The sequence below is a fragment of the Schistosoma mansoni genome, chromosome 3 (assembly GCF_000237925.1).
Source record: "Schistosoma mansoni strain Puerto Rico chromosome 3, complete genome".
Classification (NCBI taxonomy): Eukaryota; Metazoa; Platyhelminthes; class Trematoda; order Strigeidida; family Schistosomatidae; genus Schistosoma; species Schistosoma mansoni.
Genome location: NC_031497.1, coordinates 5,355,271 through 5,374,572, shown reverse-complemented (window position 1 = coordinate 5,374,572; position 19,302 = coordinate 5,355,271). Strand labels below are relative to the sequence as shown.

The 19,302-nt window shown below is 32.6% G+C and overlaps 1 non-coding gene across 1 annotated transcript; it reads left to right on the top strand.

Moving 5' to 3' along the window:
* Positions 1-730: 730 nt before the first annotated feature.
* On the top strand, positions 731-818 carry Smp_rajko.90nt.slRNA-1.1.1. Its single transcript, XR_001974573.1, has one exon. It is a non-coding gene (non-coding RNA).
* Positions 819-19,302: the final 18,484 nt, after the last annotated feature.

Sequence of the window (19,302 nt, the reverse complement as noted above, 5' to 3'; positions counted from 1 at the left end):
GCTCATTCACAAAAATTAAAAAGTGGTTTGTTGAAGTATTATCAACCTAATATTTTTTTAAAAATCAAGACAAAAATATCAAAGATGAGGTAATCCTTAAGTTGGATTTTGTATAGAAATATAATAAAATTATGACATCTCTTTTTATCAAAAAAGCATATAGTTGGTTGATAAGTAAACTAAAAAGATATTTGTTTGTGTAGCATTGCGAATTGATGAAAATCAGAAATGCAAACCATTGTATACAAACTCACTGCCTAATGCCTTAAAGCTTATTACGAGACCAGAAGGTCCTGTGTTCGACTTCCGATAGAATAGTAGATGCTAATGGCTGAAAGATTTCACACAAAGATGATACAGCTTTCTGTTAATTCTTGATTCTCAATAGTTATCTTATCTTAACCAGTTCTTAGTACTAAATTATAAAAGTAGAAATCTGTTTATAATGAAGCTTGAGTGAGGTAAATGAAAAGAAGGGGTTTGTTTATTTTTTTCAAAAAAAAATTCAATTAGTTTATTATTATTATTTCGGTTTATTTTCATCTTATGAAATTAGATCTGTTTTTTATTTTTTCTTTAAAGAAGATTAATTAAACTGAAAAAGCAATGAATCATTGTTATTATTTATCATTTTGAAGGTTTCTCAAAAACAAAATAATTTTTTTTATTAGATTATTTATTTTTTCAAGTAATCAATAAATGACACAGAGGATTATCCTATTTTTTTTAGCCCCGTGTGTAGGGCTGCCAAAAGAAACTTCGATTCTTGGTTGACGGTTCTTACCATGCAACAAATCACAAGAGTAAAACCGTGACGGTACATTTCAATTGATAAACAGTAAGTTTATTGTTTTCCCGTTATATAGTTGTTATAACGTGTGAGTGCGTGTGTGCCTTGTTTGATATATGAACTTGCTGATCCCCGACAATTAGAGAGAAGTGAATTATCGATCAGACCAATGATACACAAAAGCCGTATGAGTAGTCTTGAGTACTTATCAGTCCTGCTTTCTGTCTAGACCAGCCAGTTAAGTCCAGAACACCAATCTCAGCCTATACAATAGGAAATATATATCACATTGGTCCATAAATAGTTCTCAAAGTTACCATTCATAGATCTCCACGGAATATAACAATAGTGAGAGCGTAGTGAACGAGATCACAAATGGAGACAATGAAATGTATTTGAATACGAAATTATAAAACATTTTACGGAAATCTGAGAACGATGCAGGTAATATTTGATTTGAAAAATGTCAGTCAATTGTCCCAAATCTGACTGTTCCTTTTGCAAATATTAGTCAATCTTTTCAGACTTCATTGTTCTTTAGTCTCCAAATCAGTCATTTTTTGTTCTCGTTCTCGTTTCTTTGGTCTTCTTAACCTTCTGCCTCCATGTATTTCACATTCAATTGATGATACATACTACTTATATCTGTCGACATCACTAGCACACACCACAAAAGTATTTAAACATGGTTTAATTAGTGCTAATACAAATCGAAGAACAGAAACTCTTCAGTTTAATTTTTACGCTTTAATTACGAATAACATTTTGATATTGAATACTGGATGAAGACTTTTGACAGTTTAGAAACAATGAATTAGAAATATGACATAGCCGATCTATGTTAATAAACTTAAATGAAATTTCCAACGTTTAGCATCAACAATAGTCAGATAATAAAAATTTAAGGTTTTACAAAACATTACAAACAAACACTACCCCATTGCACAAGCAAGTGGCTATCAAGACTCAGTGGCCGAGTGGATAACACGATGGCGTTTGAAGCGAGGGTACTGGGTTCGAGTCTCAGAGTGAACATCAACTCTGAGATGCAGGTACATCCAGCTGACGAGCCCGAATAGGACGAAACGTGCGTCCTGGATTCCACTGCTAGCCATTATCCTTGTTTGCTTACAATGCTTGTGAAATAAGGTTATATCGAGGCAATACGCACGGTATGCACATATGCCAATTAGAGACTGACCAGTTGCAGTCCTAACACATCGATGGGAAGATTCAAAAAACAAACAATACTAAATGAATTTAAACACTACTTCCCATAAGAAATTTCGTCTAAAGTCGATGAAACAGTTTCACAGTATTTGGGCGCTACTTTCGAAAGATTGAGTTTGGATAATATCACTAACAGGGTTTGACTTAATAATTCTAAATACCTCTTTTCTTGGTTAACTTATTAATAAACTTGATTATAAATTTGTGCTATCTTAATGAGTAGAACATTAAATTTCCGACGTTTTACGATGTTAGGTAAGTCACTTCTTCAAAGAATAAATCAATAACAGAATTGAAGTAGCACACATCTTTGAAGAAGCTACTTGCATCAAAACATGAAACGCCTAAAATCGGATTTTCTGTTCATTGGTATATTACAAATATAACATTAACTTTTGTTCTTAAGGTTAGTTAGTAGTTTTATTAGGACTTAATGTTTTAGAAACTTTTACATTGTTGGCAAGAGAGCGTTTATTCTGAGCATCCACTCGTAATTGAAAACTGTCATATTTAATTTCAGATTAGTAGAATGCAAGTTAACTTGTTTTATTTAGCAAATGGGAAGTCTATTGTAAATTTTTAGACAGTGATAAATCTACCTGGAGCTTCAAGAGAAATGATCTGATCAGCCGCAGTAGAAAATAGCTAAAGATTCTATGCACAAGATGTGGTTATCTAAACAAGACCCCGCATCAAATAAGCTGTTAGTAACATATGCATAATCATTTATCAATTCTATTATTTAATTTCACTTTGAGAATTTGACTGTTGTTATATTTAATCCTTAGTTCAAGAATTCTAAAGACCTGCTCTACATAAACCTATGAAAACGGAACAATGCTATATAAATCAGGATACTTTGGTGAAAACTGGATATGAAAGAGAAGGAACAAAAAACTAATTGATTAGACGAATCAATTTGCTTTAAAAAACCATTGTCTTTGTCTTATTCATTCATTGAAAGCTTTGGGTCAACAATTTAATTTTTGTAAGTAATTGCCACTTGACCAAACTGCTCAAACTTATACAAACATATAAATCAATTCTTTCATTATATACTTTAGGACATTTTCGTCCATTTAGTTTACACTGAAAATGATTACCACACTTATAGCATTAGAGAAAGCTAAAATGTTTGTTCCACTTAACATCAAACATATTCATTAAAAGCCTGAATTTTATCGATAGACAAACAATTAACTAAATACACTTTGCTTGGTCATGTGACAATGAAAGTTAGTTCAGTACTTCGATTCAAGTAGTCTAATTTAGAGAAATATGAGTAAATATTTGTTTGAATGTTCTGAAAACAAATATGTACTTTTTAATTAAAAATCTCTTGATGTATTAGACCACCATGATCGTTTCCTTTAATGTGACGTTTTCAAAAAATTCAATACCCTAACATCAAAATAAAGGGAACGTTAAGATTTTATAGTTGAAGTCATGAGTCGATTGAAGCTAGACCACCATGGAAAACCTGGAGGTAATGGACGACCTTTTTGTCATAAAGTGAGACTCCTCAGCAGTGCGCCATCACGATTCCGCCTCGCGAGATTCAAACTCAGGACCTATCAGTCTTTTGCGCGAGCGCCTAACCTCTAGACCACTGAGGTGGTGGTCTAGCTTTAATTGACTCATGATTTTAACTATAAAATTACTGAAATCTCCACAAAAAACCCTTCTGATAACTTCAAGATTGACAAGGCATATTTATCGCAGGATGGTTTTTTAACCTATTGTGGACTGGTATTTATGGCTTACTTACTTGCTTACGCCTGTTACTCTTCATAGAGAAGCATAGGACGCCCAACAGCAATCTCTATCCAAATCTGTCATGAGCAATACTTTCCATTCGTTTCCAGGTGCCATTCAGCCTTTAAATGCTTACTTAAAATTCTCCATGCAGTGTATTCTTTTGCTTTCCTGCTTTCCGTTTACCTTGAGTACTCCAAGTAAGGGCTTGCTTCGTGATGCAGTTTGGTGATTTCCGTAATTTATGTCCTATCAACTTCCAGAATCTTTTCCTAATTTCCTCCCCGAGTGGAAGCTGGTTTGTTCTTTCCAACAGTAGGCCGTTTCTGATAGTATCCGACCAACGGAAATTCAATATCTTGCATAGACAATTACTTGTACTTTTTCGATGACGGTTGTAGTAGTTCTCCACGTTTCTGTATAACCTCAACTTAAATGCAAGGCATTACTACTGTAATATATATATATATATACAGGAAAAACAGGAAAACCAATGAAGGTTAGTTGAATATAAGTTCACGAAATATAGAATGATGATACAAGATAAAAGAGAGCAAAGTAGTTTAAACATCTCATTCAACATAAACAGTATGAAATCACGCTATTGTATTGTGATACATTATCAATAAGACAGGTGATTGGATTGACCTTAATGTAGCTTTTAGATTTTAATGTATAAATTGACAAAGAAGCTTTCTTAAATTAATAGAATCCATGACCTCAAAAAAACTGAAATAATTCTCTCTAAACTTGAATCTACTTTGATAATTTGTAATTCATTTTGAAACCAGTAGTGATGTGATAAATCTTTATTCTCTTCATATTTTGTTATAATTTTTCTTTCGTTTATGTGAAATTGTTACTTTATATTCATTGACCTTGTGTAACACGTGGAATCAGCGGCCAGAAAAAGGCAGGACAGATCTAAAAGCACAGAACACAATGTTAATCGAGAACTTCACACCAAGAGAGAACACGGAGTGGAAATCACGAGCCTCTTTTTTTCAAAATCAAAAAGCGCGGGGCGAGAGAGTACGGAGGGAAAAAGTCAGTTTACAAAGTAGTCCTATGAGTCATCCTGTAAAGCTCAGTGTACGTAGGATTTGCTCTTCTTCCTCCGAAGAGTTTATGCTTGGTCGCCCTGCAATAGAAAGAAAATAAAATCTGTTAGTAACATCATACATAGCAGTTTCAACTCCGTTACACTTGTATTCAACTAACCTTGGCAAGTTTTGAAATGCTTAGTATGAAAACATATTTTTCAGATCAACTCAATTTTCTCCCGATATATACATATATATGCTAGATGATAGCTTGAATAAGAAGTGGCTTACTCTAAATCACACGAAATCTAACTTCTACTCATTGAGACACTACAAATGTATTACTTCTGTTATTGACAATTTACCGAATGCTCAATTTATTCAAAATTATTAGGTCAAACGTTTGTAGTAACACTTATAACTAACATAATGTTCTAGCTTGATTTCGTTTGATGCATTATGCTGTTGTAGTATTTTACGAAATTATTTTAAATGTTTTTTAAAGCTTTTGAAGAAGCTAAATGAGAAATTTCACAAAATCTTAATCTTATGTTAACGAAATAATAGATTTTAATTATTTTACGGTCTTAGAGATAAAAACCAGATGGTTACAAAGTTCTCCTTGATAGTCGGATCCGAGTTATTCGAGCCGTTCATTCAAAATTCTGCAAGGTATTATCAATGATTAGGTATAATCAGTATGTGGATTTGAGGAGATTGTAGTGTTTTCTTAGGTGAAATCAGGAGTCGATTAAAGCTAGACCTTATTTGAAAACCTGGAAGCACTGGATGGCTGTTCTCTCCTGATATGGAACAGCTCAGCAGTGCACATTCACGATAATGTATGCGGGACATGAACGCATGGACGCTTAACCTCTAAACTACCGAGCTGACCGGCATCGAGTGATATCATTGTCCAATTTAAACAATCTATGATTTTGAACGACCCTTCATCCATTGTCTGAGGTGGATAACTGTCTTAAACCTGACAAGAATTAGTATTAAGCAATTGTCCGATCATGCTTAAATGATTTTGTCGACAATCAATATAAACTGTTTGTTGAAAAAAAGTGTAAAAGTATCGTGAACGTTATTCTCTTTCTATTCCATTAACCATACGAGACTTTAGGCTATGATGAAAGTCATTCTTATGACCAAAAAAGTTATAAATAAGCATAAACAAACTAAATTCACTTAGTATTGTTTGTTTGAATCTTCCCATTGATGCAACTGGTCAGTCTCTAATTGGCATATGTCTCAGAGTGAACATCAACTCTGATATGCAAGTACATCCAGCTGACGAGCCCCAAATAGGACGAAACGCGCCTCCTGGATTCCACTGCTAGCCACTATCCATTTTTGTTTATAAACAAACTGAGTTTGAATCGACTGAAAAATGAATAGCTGTCATTTGATACAATAAAGAACAGTAGAGGTTTTTGTCACTAAATACAAATCTAGTATAACACTTATCAGATTGATAGATGAAACTTTAAAAAAATTAGTTATTTCCAATAACTTATTGTCATCACAAGTACACACTTATTTTAATTAGAGTTATTGGCACTAATTGTTTGAAACATTTTTTTTCCATAGTTGAAATCATGAGTCAATTGAAGCTAGACCAACATGGAAAACTTGGAAGCACTGGACGGCCGTTTCGTCCTATTATGGGACTCTTCAACTAGTAGTTCTCCACCTCAACTAGAACAACATTATGTTATGATATACAAATATAATACAATTCAATCTACATTAATTTTTAATATCGTCATAGCATAACGTTTACTTAAAGGATTTATTTGACTAATACATGTATATGTACATAATAAGGTTGTACCTAAAAGGGATGGTGTTGATGCATAGAAGTAGGTTAATATAATGCCAAAAAACATAAATTTCTTTGATTGGTGAATTTTCATACCATTTACTTCATCAAGTTAACTGAACTTTATATTCGAGTATTAAAATTCATCAAATGATGCATGGCATTGATTCGGAACAAATAAAGTCTATGTCATATGTTATGTTCAGTTCATAAAATTCCATATGTTGAGTATTTGATTACAGTCACATGATACAGTAATAAAGTATGTTTGTATTGATTGTCTTATGATAAATTAAAATCAAACAGATTGATTCAAACTACCATATCACACAGACATTATGATTTTATAGTATAGTGAAGTTCTGTTTTATAAACCAAGTTGAAAGAGATGAATACTGTCTATATTTATTAGAAAAGTGGGAGTTACTCTCATATTTAATTTTCAAACATGTACTCCAGTTTTGATATACTCTCCAGAGTCATAAGCTACCTGTAGATTTACCCTCTATTGACTTCAGTATGACTCTTGAAAAAACCGCACATATCTGAATACTATCTAAGTTATGCATTATCGTAATTAGTGGCGATTCACCTAAATAGATAGCATTTTAGTTGCATGCAAACAAAAATTTACTAGCCGACTCCAAGTTATCCGTCAGGGAACCAGTGCTTAATAAATTACTTAAGCGTACAATGCATGTAAACGATATTTACGGTTTTCTGTTATTATCGATTCCGCTTTTCACCAGTAATGCAGAGTGATACAAAACGAAAAAGATAGTAGTATAGAAACCTAGAAAGGTATTTGAAAACTAATGGAATGGTCTGGTATTAGATAGTCAGTAATAAAATTTTCAAGTAAACTACTTAATAATAACTTGTATTTGACATGCCCTCATTTGTTATTTCTGAACAGAGAACTCACGATAACGCTTCAAATAAATTTCACAAACTAAGAAGTAGTTACTAACTAGCTTAATACTCACTTTCTCATAGAGTGATCTTTCAGCGCTGAATCAGCTGAAAGACATCACCAATTGTGGGGTAGGTCATTTCCTGGGAACGTTCAAACCAACTAGAACTACAAAATAATCATTAAATAAGACGTTCCATTGTTGACTGTAACAAAATTAGTTACAGGAAAAAAAGCATCTTGTAAATATTTAAACCAATAACTTTGGGGCTTCTTGCTACCTAAGCTTGTAATGACAACTCATCATAAAATTGTAAATCTTCTCAATGTTCAATATTCAGAAGTATGATATAGTAACAACAGTAGACTAGCATAACTAGTTTCAATGTTCCAATTTTCTATAATGTTTGTGCCGACACAGATTAAATGCCTCTATCTATTATTACTGCCTCGAAATAATTCATTTCGAGTACACATACAAATATGTACTTGATTCTCAATGATTATTTCTCCTATTTCTTTCACATATTAGAAATAATTAAAAAAAAGTTTTATCTTCAGTAACATGCTATTGAAATGATTTACCTTTTAGTAATATAACTGTAGTCTTTTTCTTATGTAACACATAAATAATTCAAGCACGAACTGTAACACTAATGTTTATATATATACAATTGTAGTTATGTAATTTACTAACAGTAATCTCGATATCCATATTGTAGTTTATTCAATATTTAGTTTCCATGAGACAATCATTTCTTTTTTTACATTAACGGACATTGATATTTTTATATGTATATGTATAAATTAAGTATACATAACTTAATATTAGTTGAACAGATTTTGTTTTAATGTTAGGTGAATGTTGGTTTTTTCTACGTTAGATGTGCAGGAATAAATCATCTGTTTAGATCATTACAGAAAGTCCATAAACCATATAAATATTAAACAAGAGGGTTAATCATATGTTATCTTATTATAAAATTAAAGTTAATAGATATGCTCAGTAAATAGTTACTTCCCTTATTCCATTCTATCGATTATGTTGAAGTTAATTTTTCATAGCCAAAGTTCTACCAAAGACTGGAACACAAATCAATCTTATCTAATTCACAGGATAGTTACAAAAACATCTAAAGGTAAAGATGATTAAGAGTTCTATTCTCGCTCACTTGGTGAACACAGGTCACACAAGTTGAACTGAATAAAACTTTTAAGGTTATCTACTATATTCCATCAAATTTGCCTCATGGTTTACGAGCTCGTCTTTTGCACATAGCTGAAGCCATCGCAATCCATATTCACAAACTGAACCTTTGTGTTCAAAAAAAGTCTATACAACCACTCTCGCTACCTTGGCCATCGGTATAGCGGAGTCTTGTTGCAGAACTTTGGTAAACAATTATTTTATTCCTTCCATTTTTGTATTTTACTTATTCTCTACATAACTACAGTATTACTGACCATTCATCAAAATATTTCGTTAGTTTTTCCTTCTCTTTCTATATATTATGCAACGTTGCAACAGCTTGATTTTCGAATAATTACTTTGATTAGTATTAATCCTCTTCCAGTTATTTAATGTCAGTTTATGATCGATATTAGAAGGGGTTTTGTCATAGTTGAAAGCGTGAGTCAATTGAAGCTAGACCACCATGGGAAACCTGTAAGCACTGGACGGCCCTTTCGTCCTATTCTGGGACTCCTCAGCAGTGCGCATCCACGACCTCACCTCGCAAGATTCGAACCGACGACCTACCACTCTCACGCCAGAGTACTTAACCTCTAGACCACTGAGCCGGCATACAATAGTGTTTATGTCTAACTCCAGGTTTTTCTTGGTGGTCTAGCTTCAATTGACTCACGCTTTCAACTATAAACGATATGTCATTATATAGTTAACGTATCTACTCCATGAGTGTTATTTCATTATTGTAAATCATATATATAGATATTAATGTAGAGCCATGATGAAAAACTAATTGAAAAGAAATTTCTTCGATCGATTCGTTCCTTTTTTTTATTTATCAAAAACATCTACTTCAAGAAAATATCAAATGACACATTCAGAAGGTAGGTAATATTTTTAAATTTATAACATTTTTTTTGATATAGAATGGTTGTTTGTTTTTGTCTGCAGGGATTCAATAATACACTAGACTTATTTGATTTCACAGATCACAGATTTTCATTCAAACTTTAATACAACTGTTCTCAGATATGGTATGAAGAGTAAAACTACTATTCAGCTTTCTTTAACTTCTAAAAATCTATTTTACTGATGTTAATTTATAAAAAAACAATTCAGTAAATTGTAAAAACTAAATATAATTACATAAGGAAGCTAATAAGGTACATTGATATATATGAAATTAAATGTTTAATTGTTAAACTAGTCAATTACTTTAATATGCTAAAAACTGATGATGGAAAAATGTCAACTGTTGAATTAGATTCAAACATTTAAAAAAATAACTGTTACGTTGAAATAAAGATTTTTGAAATAGACGAATTAAATGTTTTGTAAATGCTCATTGTTTAAAAGTAGAAATTTAGAAGCAAGTAGCTAGTGAACGTCTTTTTTCATTTTCAAATGCTCATTGGATGGTGAATGACACATATTTGAAGTGTACAAGTTTGTTGAAGTAACTTTTATATGTTATTTGATATTACATAGATTCATAAAAACAATACTGACTAAAACTTCTGAATATTAAATTGTACGAAGTTAGTGGAAATACTAACCGATACGTAATTACCTAGCGTTTAATGTACCTGATACGCCTTGATTCTTTGAAATAAATCAGAATGTATAGAAATCTACAGAACACTGAAGTACAACACAGTGAGCAATAACCAGCCAACACATGATGATAAAGCCCTCAACGGGTGAAAGCCATTACGCACCTGGACAGTACCATTGACGAACCAAGAAGATCTGATGCAAATGTTGTAGCACGAATTGAAAAAACAAGAACAACGTTACTGCAGCTGGAGAATGTGTAGAATACAAAGGAAATTCTAGGCAACAACAACGCTAAAACAATACTATTGTATATAGCTGAAACTTGGAGAACTACCGCAATTACCATTAAAGAGTTACAGGTATTTACCCACAACCGTCTACGTAAGATACTCCAGATTCAATAACCGGAAATCTTCAGGAATACAAAACTTTGAAGGAGAACAAATCTGTTGCCAGTTGAGGAGGAAATTAGGAAAAGATGCTGTGATTGTTTAGTACAAATTTTACGAGGATCATTAGACTGAATAACAAGGCAAGTTTTAACTTAAAATACCCAAGAGAAAATAAAAATGACAGACATTAGAACACATGTTATCTGATGTTGGACGCAGATATCAAGACAATGAGTAGCACATGTCAATAACTGCAAGTGAAAGCCGGGGATGAAGTTGTTTGAGGATACCTGGTCAATGAACTCCATTTCAAGAAGAGAGAGAAGGTATAAGTAAACATATACATATAGTGGTTTCCATTTAACATTTAACATTACATCTTTAATTACAGTGTTCTTGATTTACCTACTGTTGAACATAGTTTTGAAATAAAATAAAACAAATGTTTATGGCTGAAAGACTTTTATACCTCTAAATTCAATCAGTTTCATACCTTGATAAGCCAACAAAAGTGGTGGGTGTTTTAAGATTAATTTTTAATTACTTACTATTAACTTTTCTGCTCTTGTTTTTTAATGTTAAAAGAGAACGTTAAAGATTTAATTATTCACTGGGTTTCTTTCATAACAAGCAAACATTCATAATGAATCATTAATTCAGTACGTTTCATAATAGCTTTTTGAAATTGGTGGGTAGTTTAGATTGAGTTGTTACTCGAAAATCCAATCAAATTGTCAAAAGTTATTAATTGATTTTTCATTTGTTAAAATGAACTGACAGAATTAAAACATCTAGGAACAATGTCTCACATACTTATATCCTTATTTAATTAAAATATGTTGTATGAGTAATAAAACAGTTTATTTACAGAACGAATCTTTTTCGACTAATCGGTCTTTAATAGTGTACAGTAGTATAGTTATGTGATGTCTTGTAGTTAATATTTGTCAATACTGAAGACCAATAGGCATTAGAAACATGTTTTGCCTTTGTAACGGGCTCTTCAGCCATACAAAGCAATGGCTCCTCCAAGAGTTGCATCTAGAACCTTCAAATCTTAAGATCACTTAAACGTCTGACCACTGAGTTGAAACCCGATAGTTCATAAATTTATTGTCAATTAATCCATAGTTTCTAGGTGTTAATTTATAATTTGATTGAGTTTTGTTTTTGACGAATACCACCTAACAATCAAATCAGCATTCACAAAACCATTTGGGTGATTTTATAATATTGTCCCCATTAGTAATTCACTGTGAGTTGAATTCCTAAAGCTCTGATGAAAAGTAGTGATTTTTGGAGTTCAAAGACGTATAATACGAAACAGTCATCGCTGATGGAATATGATGATTGTCATCCTTTATCACAAAGTTACGAAAATTTAAAATATATGTACAGGTAATAAAACAAAATTCCAGTCTCCACTAAAACCAACTTCTACTATTGAGTTAGAGATTCAATACGAACATTAACAGTGAGATGCAGGTACATCGAACTGAAGGATTCTAAATATGACAAAATGAAATTTCTAGATTTCGCTTTTACCTAAATCCTAGACACATTTAAAGTTTCATTATCAATTTTTAGATGATAAAATGTAGACAAACAAAAGAAATTTTGAATTTGTATGTGAAATAAATCAAACCGCTTGTGAATGTCATCGGTGCTCCATCATGAAGAAAATACATTAAACAATTGATAATACATCATGACTTGATTAACTGATTACTTTGAGTATTGGAGAATAGAATCTAGCATCTAGGTATACAATTTATATTTAAATGTAATTTTCTGAATTTAAAATTCAAACTTGACTTATTCGAATTGTTTTAACAAATAGCAGAATAATGACAGACTTAAAGCCGTTTGAATCTATAGTATCGTGACGTTTAGAACTTGGTTGCTATTTTCCAGTTAGTTGATTACTAGGAAATAAATGTTACACAGAGGTAGACTTCATTCTAACAGTGCAATGATTTAATTTCAGTCCACTTCCCTAATTATATAATAATTCACTATTTAAACTTTAATTATTCTTTTCAGGAAGATGCTTTTTTGAGTGATGACAATGACTTAAAAGTAAACCACTGAAATCTTATATTCTCTTTCTCTTTCCTACAGAGCATTCAGGCAAGACAGTGATAAATAATGTGACACTATGTGTTTGTGATTTACAGTAGTACTAACCACATTTTATTTCAGTTGGTAAAGTACTGTTTGCAACAACGAAGTGCGATAACTTTTAACAAAAGTCAGTTATGAATATTTTATGCTATTTCATATATAACAGAAGTTCGCAGAAACCTATTGCCATGCAGCCTAAAAGAACCGAACTCTAGTCATGTGAGCTGATATAAATCAGTCGATAAAAAAGCTCTAGGATTAATCATCATTCCATCTGACACCAGTCAACAAAGATATAGCTGTAATGCTGAACTTGCATCCTCCAGTATTATAGATCTTGGTTTGTTCCTATTAAATATGTATTTTTTCGTTTGTTGTCATTCGAACCATATCAGTTTGTTTACTTTAAAGTGTAAGATTTCATTCGAAAAGAATCTAAGTTGACGTTACTTGAGTTAAGTTCTATCTCTACTTAAGTCATTTTTTAATTAGAAGCCGATAATCTAAAGTAAAATTCCCCAATAACTTTCTTCGCTTATTTCAACGATTCATCATTTTTCTCGTTAAATACTTTCTATCAAAATTTAGGTAATTAAATTTACTAATTTTTGAGTAAAATCCATATAAGAAAAATTTTGAATGATGATTATTTAAAAATTAAACATTAGTAAACATAGTGAGTTCTTAATAGAAGCAATAATTGCATTAAGGAATCAGCATGAGATTATGGCAATAACCAGTGTCTACCTAAGACAATGAATGAAAGGTTGTGCAAGATCAAGGATCGATTGAAGTTAGACATTAACACCGTCGGATGACAGCCAGCTCAGTGCAATAGTGGCTAAGCGTTCGCGCGCGAAACCGATTGTGGAATCATGAATGCGCACTGCTGAGGGGTCCTATACTAGATTGAAAAAGCTGCGCAGTGCTTCCATGTTTTTAATGATGGTCTAGCTTAAATCAATTAATGAATTCAACTATCAAAAATTACTACAATCCCCCCAAACCCCTATTCTAATAAATTACAAATGTATCTTCAGGATAAACACAATAGGTAGTATTCATTAAAAACTATTGTTGGGAGAGTTTATGAAAACTAAATACTAAATGAATAATTGTTGAAAACAGAATGAAAGTGGGAAATTTCATGAAATTTTCCCATCAAAAACAAACATGGATTCCATAAAAGATCGAAGAGGCCTGAACATCTACAATTAATCTTGGAAAAGATATCAACTCTAGGATGTAATTATATCCAGCTGAAAGCGAAACGCGTCATGGATTCCACTATTAGTCAGGTTCCGTCAATATCATATAAGTTTGCGTCATAATGGTACTCAGCAGAGGATGCATGTACACCAATTAAAACTGTTCATAACCCGGTGGAAATTCCGTGAAACCTTGTGAATGTGTATTGCTGAGGAATATTAGTAGAGGACGAAACAGCTGTTCACACCTTCCTAGTTTCTAGTGCCGGTACAGAATTAGACAATTAATGGGAAAATTACTTAAGTTTCACAAATCATTTGTCTGAATGAGAACCAAAATTCTGATCGGCTTTAAAGAGGACTGTATAGAGTTGGTTTACGTTCATATTAGTTAGGTTTACCAGTACAACAAGCTCGACTGTATTCTAAGTTAAAAGCATCAGACGGGTGGATTGCCCTATATCTGGTAACAGTTCGAGGAGACGGACAAATTGCGTAGATATGGGTGAATTTATGTTGCACGGTCTCATAGAATTACAAGTAATGTAAATTGAGGAGGATTAAAAAGATTAGTTAGTTTTGTAATATTATTGTATTCTTTTTCATGAACTATGTATTTACAATGAATGTTTTCTGATTGGCTATTAACTGGCTAGAAAATTCTCTCTCGGTTTTTTTAGGTTCGTCTCTATACTAAACTCTTGTAGCGAAATAGAAGGTTACTTTACTGAATTTTTTGAATTAGTGGTTGATGCATAATTTATAGGAAAAACTGGTTTTCAAAATGTCTTATTTTATCTTCCTTCTATTTTCTCCTTGTAGTTACACCAATGGAATTTTTATGCCAACAGGTAGAAAACAGTGGGCATTCATTTTTATGGATTTGCTTTATTAGTTGTGTTAAACAATAAAAAAGCAGTACATTCTATTTGTTGTTGTTGTTGTTGTTTGTATGCTTCATTGTCGCTGTTGGCTTCTATGAATCTTGAAAATATGCTCTCAGTACTGTCATTTAATTACGCGTTTATGTAAATTCGCGTTGTAACTGGCATTGTAATCTTGCATGCGCTCTTCGTCTTATATGAGATTTGTCAGGTAAATATACCTACGTCCCAGTGCCGATGATCATCAATAAAAATTTCGGTGTAAACATTGCTAATTCCTGAGACTTGTTACTACAAGAATGGCTGAAAGTATAAACATGTGCGGTACCTAATAAGTTCTACTAATCCAACGGCTTTGGTTTGAATTAAATGTACAAGATCAAATTACTTACCACTAACGAGAAGTCATAACTTATTCTTCTAGTATTAGTGTTTTTTCAGTTTTAAGGGCAAGACCAATATATATTATCACATCCAAACTACCGCTGAATCTAATAAACTGCTTATGCTCACCTAGAAAACATATAATATAAGTGTATTAGGAGTGTTGCATTTTCATTAGTATTTTCTTCCAATCTTCACCTGTTTTGTATATTAGATTCATTTCGCAACAGGAAGATGGTGAGAAATTTATGTGAAAATATTGCGAATAATTTTATTTATACTCAACTGTCAAACAATCACAAATTAACAACTACGAATATCAATATATAATGCTTGTGGAGATTGCTAAATTTTCATAGATTACATCACTGATTAATCTTAGTTAAGCAACCATTAGAAACCAAGAAGGATATATAAGAAATTCGTTTCGTCCTGGTGTAGGACTCTTCGACAGTACGCACCCATGACTTCAACATAATAGACCAAAACTTTCGAATTTCTCACGCAAGGACTTAACCCCTAAGTCACTGAGTTGGCATCAAATTACATGGTTGCCTCATTTTACTCAATTCACTAAATCGCCGTGCCATTGACAGTTTGCGAAAAACAAAATGAGACTATAAAATTGAAAACAAACAAATCGCCATACGTAACTAATAACTCAGCATTACATTTAATGAAATGTATAATGGCTTTACAAAATTAAACTGCGTATTTTATTTGATTTTTTACAGATTCGTTTAAGAACAACACATATAGTCAAACAATATTATATTCAAATGGATCGCTACCACGTTTTACTTTAATGTATATGAATGGTCATAAGAAAATGTTAAACAAATCAAGGACAATAAAGAAATAGATTTTATAACTGCGTATAATAAGTAAAAAATAAAAATCCAAAGTAAGAAGACAGGTGTATTGATAGTGATAAGAATAATAAAATAACAGTCCTATTCAATAGTTCAACATAGAAATCGGCATACAAAAACTTTTTAGTTGACTATTTCAAGCAATTTCTAAAACATTTCTATATGTATTAAGTTAAAAATTAAAAGCTATCTGATAGTTAAAGGGAGCATGTATAGTTAAAGGGAGCATGTATTTATATATATATATATATATATATATATATATATATATATATATCAAATAAGTAATGTAAACATTAATAAAACAAATCTTATGTAAATGAGACTTCAGCCCATTATACTGTTGACTAAATAAATACATAAGAATTAAAACTGGTAATAACATTTATTGTGATTCAACTAATCACCTAATAAAAACCAAGTCAAAAATTTGCTTGTCCAGAAGATATTATTATGACTTCAGAGAACAAACCTTACAGAATAACATTGTTTCACAGAGTAGAAAGGATATTCAACAAAATTTTAATCCTAATTTATGCAAATGAGAGAAGTTTAAAATATGTTAACATAGTTTGAAATAAATTCTAAATTTAGTTCCTTATGTATATATATATAGCTTAATATAAAACTTTTTCGCTAGCTAGATGTCATAGAATACATAAAACTGATATGACGGAATAAACAGACAAAATCACTTTTTCATTCATTATAATCTTTGGCCAACATTACTTTTGGTTTTCATTTAGTATAAGGATTACTCAATGTTAGACTTGTTTTATTTTCAGTATGATATTTTACGCAGTACTAAATCGATTTATTTTAGTCTGATGTTTGTTCAAAATACGATAGTCTTATATTAAATTAGCATGAGCTATAGTTCAGCATAACATTTAACATATGATTTGTTATAATTCTGGGCATTTCTTTGTTACAGATGTGATTTTCCAAATATTATTCAAAATGGGTATACAATCAATATACGAATGAGTGTATTTTTACCTAGGATAATCGTGTTTATTTCGGAGTCAAGAAATCTTCACTTGAACCAGCCTTCTATGTTCTCATTTCAGGTCGTGAGAATTATAGTGATTCCTCGTCTGCAAACTTAAATGATAGGCTATGTGAATATACGTTAACAGCCACATCAAAGATGTAAAAACATACAATACTGAGTTAACCGAAATGACAGAACAATCCTTGTTTTGCTTAGACGTGCACGTCACAAAGTACTTGATTGAAGGAATAAACTGGCCCTCATAGATGATAACATATAGAAAGATAAGATAATTCAGTGGATACTAAAGCAGCCACATCTGGGGTTCGACCAAATATTTCTATATGGAGACTTCAACACCCCGTCCCTAGGGCACAGAGAACAGGATCAATCCCCTACAGAGTAGTTCAATAAGTGGCTTGCCACAGCCATTAGATGTGAGTGATGACACAATATGGGATGCAATCGAGAAACCCTCAAACTTTGTCTTTTTATTGACAAATGGTCAGCTTATAGGTTACGATGTCCATGTCCCCATGGCAATAGGAAGTAGTGACCATGTTACTGTCTTCCTTAACGCGGTTACGAATGAGGACAAGGACGTCCTCTACCTTAATTAAGGAAGACCAAACGGCCATAAGGCAACATCTTCAATAGCCCAGTGGTCACGCGAGTGGCAAACGTTAACAGTGAGTGACCACTGAGGGGGAGTGAGGGATGTCTTTCAGAATGCTATCCAACACAATTTAAATCAGTCAGCTGAGAGCTTTGAGATTATTTAACAGATTCTCACATTGGTATCAAGAAATTTAAAATCTTTGCACTGAGGAAAGCTACAAGGCAGTGATAACATACGCCCTTAAATCTTGAAACAGTGCACGGATGATACTAGATCACATCAATTTGCAAGAGAATGAAAGTATTCAACTCTCTTTCAAATGTTGAAAAGGGCAGTTAGGTACGGTACAACCTGCTACAGACAAGTGGCACTACTCTCGATAAAAATGAAGATAATGGGAGAACTGATCTATGAATAGATGAGGATACACACGGATTAGAACGACGTGATGCCTTACATGGGTTCAGAAAAAGCATTTTCTGAACGTCCGAATTTCTCAAAGCATGAGACAGCCAGGCAAACCGTTAGACTTAATGATACCGGTCCATGCTATATTTCATGACCCAAACAAGCCTTCGGTACAGTTCCGCACGAAATCGTAGAAATGGTTGCAAAGATGGGTTTCACTAACTTATTTCATTCTAGGAACCATAACTACCTCGAGAACAAGTTGTTTCGCAAGAAGGTGAATAGAATGTATAGTGGTGTTCGTATGAACTGATGGTTCTTTTGTATTCGACATGTGCGTGATTCTGAGTTGCGAATAAAATACGTTCGTTTGTGATCACCTAGCTCTACCTGACTTAAAATGAATTATTTCGAGGATTGCTAGTTCGTATAGTAATTAAGATACTTTTAATTATAATCATCAGGGATGGATCTCTATGGAAATCTTAGACAAGATTCGAGAAGGAAAAAGAAGACATGAGTTAACAACAAAGACAAATGAGGAAAGACAATCATGGAGATTCACGAACTGACGAACGGAACGGTAGAATACTTCGAGGAACTGTTGAATAGACAAGCTGTATTGAATCCACCAGACATCGAAACCACACACAGACTTACCTATAAATGTCACTCCACCAACGATCCGGGAAATCAAGATGACCACCAGACAAATCAAGAATAAGAAAGCAGCAGGACCTGACAGTATACCAGCTGAAGCATTGAAGTCAGCATCATCGGTGAACAAGGATGATCTGATGCAGATATTGATGTAAGGATTAGCAAAGCAAGGGCAGAATTCCTGCAGTTAAAGAACATATGGGACTCAAAACAACTGCCAACCAATATCAAAGTCAAAATCTTCAATACGAAAGTCAAGCCCTAACTTGGAATCCTGAAGGGAAGAGGAAAAGTGGAATACCAAAGAATAGACTGCATACAGAATTATAAGTAAGCATTTAAAAGATTAATAGCAAATGCAAACGAATGCAAAGTTCTGCTCAGAACAGAGTGCGAATGCGTCTTCTGGTGGCCGCCTACGCGGCGTAAGTAGTAAGTAAGTAGTTTTCATA